At 35.3% G+C, this 11,572-nt stretch overlaps 1 long non-coding RNA gene across 1 annotated transcript; it reads left to right on the top strand.

Moving 5' to 3' along the window:
- Nucleotides 1–2,825: 2,825 nt before the first annotated feature.
- On the top strand, nt 2,826–10,910 carry LOC308645842. The gene is made up of 3 exons (XR_014021283.1): nt 2,826–2,907; nt 5,520–5,622; nt 10,374–10,910. It is a non-coding gene; the product is annotated as an uncharacterized lncRNA (long non-coding RNA).
- Nucleotides 10,911–11,572: the final 662 nt, after the last annotated feature.

Raw genomic sequence — 11,572 nt, 5'->3', positions numbered from 1 at the left:
AGCTATAAGTGGAAATAATCTATGGAATGGAGTATTTAACCACTAGGTTATTTCTGGGTTGAAGTGTTTAGTTGTACATGTAAGATTCTTTCATGCTATCACCCCTGTGTTGCAGGAGGTGTAGAATAGACCTTGAGGGCAGATGGTGGGACCAATGGTTGAGGTACCTGCATCACACCAAGGACAGGTTCTCTTGTGTTTCTCAGACCCACAGTAGATGGTGCATAAATGAGAAAATGAGAAACACTCTTTTCTGCAGTTAAGCCATTGAGATTTGGGTATTGTTTGTTAAGACAATGTCAACTGTACTAACGTACCCTCACTAAGGAAAACAGCCCTTGTGGTTCCCCATTTGACAAAAACTCGAAGTAACATAATGAATGATTTTGCTGTAGTCTACAAACTAGAAAACTTTGCCCTGATGAAATCTTCTTTTAGTTTCATTACTGTTTTTTTCCTGTTCTCTTCTATGTTAGCTGGCATGTTCTGAAAAAATGTCCGTATTTGGGTAGAATGGTTTGGCAAAATATTACTGAACATAAGTAAATTATAGTTAGTTAACTAGCAACAATTGTCAAAATTAGTAAAATATGTACACTACAAGTTGGCCTAGATAATTTAAGAAGTAATTCAATGATTGGATCATTTGCATGGTACTAGAGACCAAATCTTTTAAACACTACATCTTTTTTTTTTTTTAATGAAATTGGTTAGAAGTATAGTTTTAGCCAAAGCATTCATTATGGGAAGTCTGATAATTCATGCTACAAGTTATATAAATAGATAGTAAAATATGTTTTCTCACTAGAATCCCCCAGCTAGATAACCCTCAAAAATACTTTTGTTTAAAGCTATATTTAGTTAACTATATTGGAACAAAAAGAAAGATGTAAGTGCAAATATTCACATAAGAACATTAAACAATCCTTATGGAATATTATTGTTGAGATATTGAATATTTTAACATAAAACATTATGAATATATTGTATGTATGATATGGTATTTAATATTTATTTGAACATATCTGTTATTTAGAGAACACTTCACATAAACTTGACTGATGTTGAAATTTATTTCTTTTACACCCAAGGATTATAATCTTATGTTGATAAATGAATTTAGTCTGAACTTTCTATTATGACAAAGTTAAAGCCTGAAACATATATGGTAATTTAGATGATGAAAGAGAGTTGATAGAATAGCAGCTGAGAAAGATGTATAACATTCCAGAGTCAAACAGAACTCACATTGATGGCTGGGGGTATTGGCAATCCTTCTGTATTTCTTCCTGTAGGCATTTTATGATGTCACATTGCAAACTGGTTTTTCTGTTTCAGAGAGAATATGCTTCATGCAGTCTTTTTACAGAAAAATATTTCATTGTCGTGGTAAACAAATCTATCTGTTCAACATTTTTCAGACCATTTGACAAAGTAGTCTTTTAAAGAAAAGCTTAGACAATAAAGCATTCATCTTCATGACCACTACTTAAAATGGTAGGATCTGGGTAATCAAATTCAATATTTAAAAATATATGTATACATAACAGCAACAGTCAAATGTTTACTGAATGTGAATAATGTGTCAGGTATTGTGTTCTGCATGAGTTATTTCATGTAATCTTCAAAATAACTCTTTAAATTAGATAGTATTGTTTTAATAAATATAAATATATAAATAACAAAGTGAATCACCCAGAGAGTGTAGGTAACTTGTTCAAGGTCAGAGATTTGGTCATTGATTATAAGTGAATTGAACAAATATTTTTCTGGCACAAGGGTTTACAGACATGAGTAAAACATGGGCCCAGTCCTTGAGGAACTTTGTGGGAGAGACAGACATGTAAACAGCAATTCAGTATGACATGAAAAGAACTGCATACATGAAATAGGAACCGTGACTTCATACCAAGAAAATAACATTTGAGCTGAAAGTTAAGATTCCATTTGAAGAAAGGGGAAGGTCATTTGAGGCATCTTAACCTTTGTCTGTGGCAATAGAGGGGCATGAGAGGGTACAGAGCATTGGGAAATGCTGCTGAGTATATGAGGCTGGTGTGAATGAGTGGGGAGATGGAAAAGAAAATGTCTTATTATATATATAATTATTATATATAATTTGTTATATATATAATCTATATATAATATAATAAAATAGAACAATTGAGATGAAATACATGAACAAATGCTGTATAATAGACTCAGGAACTTGAAGAGGTGGTAAGAAAGGGAAAAGAGATATTACTTTATTCATTAGGTCAAAAAGTAGTTTCCAAAATTAAATATTCATAAAGCTTGAATATCTGAGATGAACTAGGAAAAAAGAGGAAAAAGATTGAGCTACACACATAATTTAAAAGTCTTATTTCTTGGTATAAAGTACATTCATGAAGTTGGAAAATCCCTAAGGTTATTTAGGGCATTTGAAATACACCATAGGGAAACCCCTAAAGAAAAGCAAGTTTACTTAAAATAAATAAATAAATAAATAGGCTCTCTGAGCTAATGTTTAAAAATGTTAATGTAGATTTTTTTAAAATTTTATTTGTTGCTAATGTAACATTTTAGGTAAAGAGTATGATAATTTATTTCAGAAGGCAATGTGGCAAAATTAAACGTCTAATTAAAATAGAATACAAAAGAAAATGCTAAAATTCTCTAGAGTATATGGAGCAATTTGTGAAGACAAGTGAAGCATTGACTATAAATGAGAAAAGGATGAAATATGCCTCATGAGGTATGTTTCTTACCAAAGAACAGCAAAATAATGACGGAATAAACACTGTTTTCATTCCTTACCTTTTCCAGCAAGAGAAAAACCTGCTAGAGAAGTAAGGAGGCCAAAGCATGAAAGATAACCACATAAGCACAAGTGAAGGCCTGCAGGAACACCATGGGAACAGGCAAGTGAGTACTTGCTTTGTTTGTTTACCATTCAGGAGCAAAGCCAGTTAGGGAACATGTTGACACAATAATATGTAGTGGCAAAGGCTGATAAAATATTATTGTATGCATGTATATAATAAGGAAACAGAATGAATTAGAGAAAAAGTTAATAATGCAGGGGTATGGAATGTGTATTGCCATATACAAGTGTGATGTCACACACACTAGATGTGTGACATCACACATATATGGGACAGCATTCATAAAGAGGCCCTAATGCAAATAATTTCATGGAATTAAGTGGAGATTTAAAAAAGAGAAAGAGGAAGTAAAGAGGAAGAGAGGACAAATGCAGATGTTATTTTTTTTTTCCCAAGAGGACTTACATTTTCCATCCTATATGTTTTTAACACTCCTTCTCAAGAGATGGAGACTATTTTTCTTCCACTTTTATCTAGAAGGATCTGTGTCTATGGTAAAGGAATTTATGATGTGATTCCCTAATGTAGGTCATAAAAAATGATAGTTTTGATCTGGCTCTCTCTGGTCACTGCTATGGGGCTCTGAGCTGCCATGGTGGTTTTAGGTCACCATGCTGTGAGCAACCCTACGTCAAATGTGGATTATCCAGTTATCAACTCCAGCTGAGGTACCTGCCAACAGTCAGCACCAGCTGTGTGAATAAAGATGTGTACAGATGATTCCCTCTCCAAGCCTTCAGGTTCCTCCAGCTGACACCTCAGACATCATGAAGCAGAAACAAAGGTCCCCAACTATATTCTTTATAAGTTGCTGACCCATGAAATTCATGATTGTCATAAAATGATTATTTTGAGCCACTAAGTTTTTAGGTACATTTATTATGCATTCATAAATGACAAACAAGAGAAAATGGCAATTGTTTTTATTGCTAAAAGTGTTGACATTGAACATGCTTATAGTCATATCCTTGTTAACCTACCCCTAGAAGGAGTATTGCTAGATCCTGGGTTCAGAGTATTCTAAGTATTGCTAATTATTGTCAAGCTCCCTGTAGCAATGTACGCTACCAACATTTATATTTATTATAATGGTAAATTTTATGAATCTGAAAAATATGATAAACACTGAATATTATTATAATTTGTACAACAATGTCTAATGCAGCTGAATTTAGTACAGCAAAATATAAATATCCTAAGGGAAACTGATAATGTGCTATTTTTGTATAAAGAGACAACTGTATAGCATTTAAGATGAATGAGCTACAGCTGTATATACCTTTTTAAACAGTTGTACATATTAATATGATTAAACTTAGAGACATAATGTTCAAAAAAGCACATTGCAAGAGAATATATAGTATAGTGATATTTATATACACTTAGAAATATAAACAATATCTCTATTTAATCATTCATAAAATCTATAGCATGTCTAACCAAGTGTCATTCTATATTTTAGGCACTGGTTGATACAACAGTGAAAAGAAAATAAAGAGATGAACATATTGATCTTGGTCCTCCACAGTTTACGTGGTTGGCAGACACCATGTGCATATATGTGCATAGTCAAAGAACAAAATTGTTCATAGCAATGATACATCTTTGGGATAGTGGTTTCTTTGAAAGAGGGAGAAAAGCAGAAAGAATAAGTGGTCCTATGTTTTATTTATTTGAAACAAATATAGTAAAATGTTCATTTTTATAAAAATTTTGGTGGCAATTATACACTATGTTCTGTGTTTTTCAGTATGTTTGAAATGTTGAGTCAGTTTTAAAAGAAAAATTAAATCAATCAATACCATTATAACATGTGGCCAGTCTTTAGTTGTTGGGGAAATGCCTTTCATAACATGATACTTGGATAGAAACTTCACGTTTAAAATGTATTGGTAGAGCTGAGTCTTGAACCAAAAGGAGGCAGTATGCTACAGATAAACTTGAATAAAAATTCTGTTTTTCCCACTTCCTGGTGTCAGTGGGTAACATGCTTGACCTTCTGGAAGTTGTTCCCTAATCCAAAGATAGTGGTGATAAAACAAACTTAGCTCTGTGGGCTTTTGTTGGTATCAGAGGTAAAGTAGACAAACGGTTAAGATTAACTGAATGCTTGTACATGGCCGGCAGTGTTTTTAGTACTTTAAGTAAATTAACTTTGTGATTCCCAAACTGTGCTGCTGAAGCATTGCTGTGAACTCACAGGGTCTCTGTGGAATATTGCAAATCCTACAATATATACTGTGATACCTGATACCTGTTATACACTGTTGAATGTCACAGCTCAAGCTGTTTCACAGTCTCAATCACAGTATTCCTTGTGATTGTGTTCTATGCATTGTCTTTGGCAGTTGCTGATATAAAACATAATACCCAGGTGAAAATTCATACAGGGAAGGAAGTGAGGGTGGTAGTGCCCACTGTGACTGCAAGGTTGGAGAAATTATGTGATGCCCAGAAGACACATGCATCTTATTAATAAGTAACAATATTTAAGAATAAGATTAAAATACTATTATTATTATTATTTATATAATTTATGTGTACTGTATTTTCAAGTGGCTGGTACTGCAAGCTGCTGGGACATAAATACTTAAGTTGTTCAGACATACTTGGTAAGTGGTACTATTAGGTGTTTCTTTTTCTCTTCACTAGGTGGCCTAGAGAAGAGAATTGCTGAGACACTGTGTGCACTGCAAATAGAAAAGGTTTGAACTCCCTGAATTAGCCTGTTTAATCTTCATATCAACCAAAGGAGGTAAGCCATATTATTATCTCCATCTTACATAAACTGAGGCACAGAGAGGTTTACTATCTTATCCACATAGCTAAAAAGAGTATTGTACAGGCTTTAAGGGTGGTTGGTCTGACACCAAAGCTGACATCCAAATCAGTATATGTTCTGCTTCCATGTATCTGAATCTGTGAATAGTATGACGGTGTCAAATAAACTACACTAAAGAGACATGTCCTGAGGAGAACTACAATCTCGATCAAAGTATTAACAGTACATAATTTTAAGCTGGACCTAGAAGACACTTTTATTGGTACTTATCAATTATATAGACTGGTATGTTTCATTGCGGCATATTCACTATTATATAAAAACAATTGATCAGTTTCACTCCTCGATATTCCCCCACCCTTCCATCTCTATCCTCCCCCTCTACTCTAATGTTTTCCCTTCTACTTTCATGGTGTACTTTTTTATGATTATTTTTTTCCTTCTAGCTTCTACATATGAGAAAAAAATACAGTATATTTTCTGAGCCTGACTTATTTTGCTCAAAATTATGGTCTCTAGTTATATTCAATTTCCTGCAAATGACATAATTTCATTCTTATTTATGGCTGAACAAAACTCCATTGTGTGTGTATATATATATATATATATATATATATATATATATATATATATATCACATTTCTTTATTTATTCACCTGTTGATGGGCATCTAGGCAGATTCCATAACTTGGCTCTTACGAATTGTGCTGGCATAAACATGGTGTGCATGTATCTCTAAAGTAGGTTGATTTTAGTTCTTTTATGTAAATACCAAAAAAAATGGTATGGCTGGATTATATATATGATAGTTCTGTTTTTAGCTTTTGAGAAACCACTATGCTGATTTCCATAGTGACTGTGCTCACTTGAAATCCCACCAATGGTGTGTAAGGGTTTCTTTTCCCCTCATCTTCTTCAGCATTTATTGTTTTTTGTATTTTTGATGATTGCCGTTTTAACTAGAGTGAGATGGAATCTCAAGTGTAGTTTTGATTTGCATTTTCCTGATGGCTAAAGATTTGAACCTCTTTCTCATGCAGCCATTAGTCCTTTGTACCTCTGGAAGAAACTTTTATAAATCATCATAAAAGGAAAATACTATAGTCTTGATAAGTCTCAGAGACAAACACACTTGGTCACAAGCAGAGTCAGTCACTCTCTGTCCTAATTCCTGTTGTCCCCATGTTATAACTGGGGAAGGTCTGCTAGGAAATATCCCCGTGTTATAACTGGGGAAGGCCACCAAAATATAGGTACCTACAATAACATCAGGGGGCACAGATAAACACCTGAGCTTGAAGAACAGTGACATGGTAAAAATCTTGGTAGAAGGTAATACTCTTTAGATTAATGATCAGGTATTTCACATTTGAACTTGCAATTTCCAGTGATTATTCTTAGTAGAGCAACTGGTCCCATTGGATATACACTTCATTCTCATTAAAAGATCCTCATTTGATCTCTCATCCTCCATATTTCTGTAAAATACTTCCTTTGTGCTCCACAGCAGATAAATGTCTTGTATCTGGCTTCCTCACCAGCAGAAGTTTCTCAAGGTCAAGGACAATGCTTTTTGCCTCAGTCACATATCTGCAAAAATCAGCCAAGAATGGTTAGTAATAAATAGTAGGTGCTTAGAAGATGTTTGCTACATGAGGTTATAGTAAATGTATGTTGGAAGAATGCTATATATAAGCTATGATGTAATTTACTTAATCCACCCAAATGAAAACTTGTCTCCAATCAGAAATAACTGATTTAGACTTTACATAAACAAGAAACAAATGCCTATTAAGTCCCTAAGATTATAGGCTTATCTGTAATAAAGGCTTCTGTTACCCTAACAAATACATCTGTTCATTAGCCTAAAATAACCTTGCATTCTTTGCAAACTAAAACTTCCCTGAAGAGTCAGGGTTTTCCTTATGCATTCAAGTTCACATGTAACCACCTTCTGGAACCCCACCCTGCTCTGGCCCTACTGAGAGATGCACATGTGTCTTCTCAGTGCTCTAAGAGCTCAACATCATTGTTTTTACCTTTTTGCCTTCACTCGTAAGATTCATGTTGCTTGGAATAGTCATTGTGTTTCTACTTTTTACCTACCTCAATCCTGCCCTTTCTTCATTTCTGGCTTAGGCTGATCCACTGTTATGTTTTTCTGATAGTTTTAGACTCCACTGACACCCTTTCTATGAACTTCAGTTGCATAATAACTCTGGGCCATGCCACTTGACTCATGAATATGCTGCTTTGTTTTACCCTTTTTTATTTGCTAATCTAGACTTTCCAACCAGATCCCAAAACTCCTCGAGTGGAGGAATCAATCAATCATTATGGCATCACCAAGTCAAACATGGTTCTAAACAAATTATAGTCATTTTGTGTTTCATGATTCATTTCTCCATTGGCACAGCCTCACATATTGCTAATGACAACTGATTTGACAGACTACAAATCTGACCCAATAGTAATATTTCATAAAGCACTAAGCAAAGCAGAAGTTGCTGATACTAAAGAGGAAGGGGGGGATCATTTATTGGCTATCAAAGTGAAGAAGGAAAAACAATGTGAGTGGGTGGAAGTTCAGATTTAGTTCATGGCCAAGTGTAGAAAGGTCAGTAGTTGTCAGGAAATAAGAACTAAAAGACCAGAACAAAAAAAAGCTAAAGGTTGAATTGAATTAAGTTGTTTGTGTTCCACTGATGCCATTTGAACATACCTAGTCTTCATTGGTTCAGATTCAGAATTAGAGAATCATGTGTTTGGGGCAGATTTGGAAGCACATTTTTCCATATGCTCTACATACTCAGTCTGGTAACACTAATGCATTTGGGTTATTCTGGAATTAAGAGATATATATGGATTTGGATATGGTTACATATGACAATGATGATAAGGAGTATACATCACATTTTCTACTATCCTAGAATCTTGATGAAATTGTATGTGGCTCATGTATTCTATTGTGTAGTGTACAAAGCCACTCAATGTCGCAGCTGAAAGAGGACATGCACAGAGGCACTGACATGGATTCCAGGAAGCATTTAGGTTGTCTCCTTTTGGGCATCATGGAACCATTTTGGCTTGGTGTGTCTTTCTGAGTGAAGAGAATTAAAAAGAAATGCCCTTTCTTCCCCACACAGTGCTAAATTGTCTTGAAAGAATAAGCATTGGCATGTCTTAGAAAAGTGCTGTTTACTGTCTAGCTTTATTGGCTATGACATATTCATTATGCTCTGAGAAGACAGAAAGTAGATCATTGGAGTAAGGGTTGGGTATGGAGAATAGATGAAATCAAGATATTAAATTGCAAATCCATTCAGCCACTCTCCATTTCCAGCCCTTGTCTCTTCCTGTGTTTGCCTATGAGGCTATGGATCAGGTGCTTCCCTTCATGGGCAGCCTTTTGCCTCACCATAGGCTTATGTTCTTCTCTATGGCAAGACAACATGTTTGTTTATGTGGTAGATTGCACTTGTTTTCTCCAAAGTAGGAGAAATATGCCTATTTGCTGTAAATAAGCAGAATTATTGAGTCTGTCCTTGGTAAACTAATATTTTTAGTGATTTCTATAGGCATCATGGTATCATTTGATATTAAACATCTTTGACCACATCAGCAGTTGTATGCAATTAGCAGAGAGGAACAACGAGAGTGATTTGTCCATCTTTTTGCTTTCTGTTATACCACACTTAAAAGTGGAGATTTTATTCGCATTTTACAGATAGATTTCTACATTGCCATTTCAAAGTTTAGGCTATTTTCACGTGCCTTATTCTTGAGGGTAGTGCAGCAAAATGCCCACCCTTCTTTGAATAAAAACTGAGTCCTCTGAATGGATCTCGATCTCCTAAGAGAGGGAAATTGGCAGAGAAGCCAATGAGCATGGTGCTAAAAGGACACAGTTGTTCCCTTCCTGCTGCTTTCTTGACCATGGAGGCAGCACCCAGAGGGGTCCAGATCACCAAAGAATAGGCATTTAAGTAAGAAAAGAATATAAATAGCTACCCTAAGACAGCTTCATTATAACAATTATATTTTAAAAACTTCTAAGTGTTCAGAAAAGTATAAATCATTAAAAAGAAGGAAACAGCTATTCAAGGGATGAAGAATATTGACATTGTTAAACTGTTTCAATATAATTGGTATTGATAATTTTAATTTTCACTTCTCTGCCATTTCTAAAGAGTTCTAAAAGTTTAAAATGTTTATTTTAAAACATTTTTATGGTTTTAAATGGTTTCTTTAAAAAATTAGAGATTTTCCCAGTTTGGGCCACTATATCAAAATTTGCTATGAAGTTATTAAGCTCCTGGAATAAACCTAAATAATAAAAAAATTGAACAACGTCTAGAATACATTGAAAGTCTAGTGATCATTTGGCCTTTATGGAAAAGATGTCTGGTCTGAAATGAAAAATACTGAAAGTGATAAAACCAGTACAAGTAGAAAAAAATAATAGGAGAAAAATGATGATTGCAGCTGTGGACAAATGACCCATGTAGCATATCTAACTGTAGGTGTTCAATGATATTGGGAAGTATTTTGGATACAAGTCAAGAGTTGGGAGTAGAGATGACAACTTAACAGGTATCTGTTTTAAATAGGTATGTTTCCTTAGATCTCTTGTTCCCTGGCATCTACCCAGCTCTGCTCAATCAATTTCTCTTCTTGGGATTTTCATTTTTCCCCTTTCTAATATAGTATATCATTTTTTGTAGCTGTACACAACATCAGAAGCAGGGATTGGGGAGACAGGAAAAGAAGAGGCTTTTGTTTCTTTCTACCACTCATCTGGGTATCAGACACTAATCATGGTAAACAGGGAAGTCACCGCCACCAGAGTAGGATCTGCCCCCAGGACCTCCACACAATGCCTCCTGGGAAGGCCTTCCAACAAAGAGTAGAAGATGTGAGATTCGTCCAAGAGCAGATTCCATTCAGATCCCAATCCCTACGATAACAGAACAACACAAGGTGAGAGGCAGCTGCCCGTCCTGGATAAAACCAAGTTCCTGGTATTTGACCATATCAACATGGGCAAGTTCATCAGGATAACTAGAAGGTGCTTACAGCTCAATGTTCATCAAGGCTTCTTCCTTTTGGTAAACCAAGAAACATGGTGAGTGTGTCCTTGCCCATCTCCAAGGGGCACGAGAGTGAGAAGGACGAAGCTGGATTCTTCCTGTGTGTGATGTATGCCTCCCAGAAGATGTTCAGAATGAAGTTGTTGGAATTAAGAATAGAACAATGCATCTTAAGTTTTGAATGTCCTTACTAAGGGAAAAAAGAGATTCTAACAAGTGGACTGATCAGTTCATCAGTAACATGTCATCAGAACACTTGTGTTTCACCTAGGAATTTTAGGAGTTTGTTTTTGTATTTAGAGCAGAAAAACTGAGGTCCAAGTGAGCACACCCAGCTTTGGGAACCTGTATTATTTAACATAAGCATATTGTTTTCAAATTTTAGAAGTTTAAAAATAAAATACTTTGCATCCTAAATTGCCAATAAAATAGATGTTCAAGTTATTTTAATGCTCTTTTCTCCTCTAATAGGAGCTTGCAATCTGAGCAGCAACTTCAGGGCATTCAGAGACAGCAAGTCTCTCCTCTAGCTTCAGAGAATCTGCTGACTCTTTGTAGAAGCATTTCTACTCAGAGAAATTTCCCTAAGGGGATCTCTAAGCTGAATTGTCAAGAAAAAGTCCCCCAAAGCCTTTGCTTTTGCACAGAACAGGGTCAAGGGGGTGTGCAGGAAACCAGTGTGCATGACTCAAGGTCTTTTCTTCCCAGATGCAGCATGCCAAGAGTCCACACTCCAGCAGTGCTGGAAGGTACTGCCTTAGTTTCTTCTATGAACAATTAACACAAAAAAGCACCACTGCTCAGTAGGAAATAGGAACCTTGAACTATGTATA

Source organism: Spermophilus citellus (assembly GCF_964194105.1).
Source record: "Spermophilus citellus genome assembly, chromosome: 3".
Taxonomy (NCBI): Eukaryota; Metazoa; Chordata; class Mammalia; order Rodentia; family Sciuridae; genus Spermophilus; species Spermophilus citellus.
Note: the sequence above shows the minus strand (reverse complement) of the source record. Positions and strands in the feature narration are given on the sequence as shown.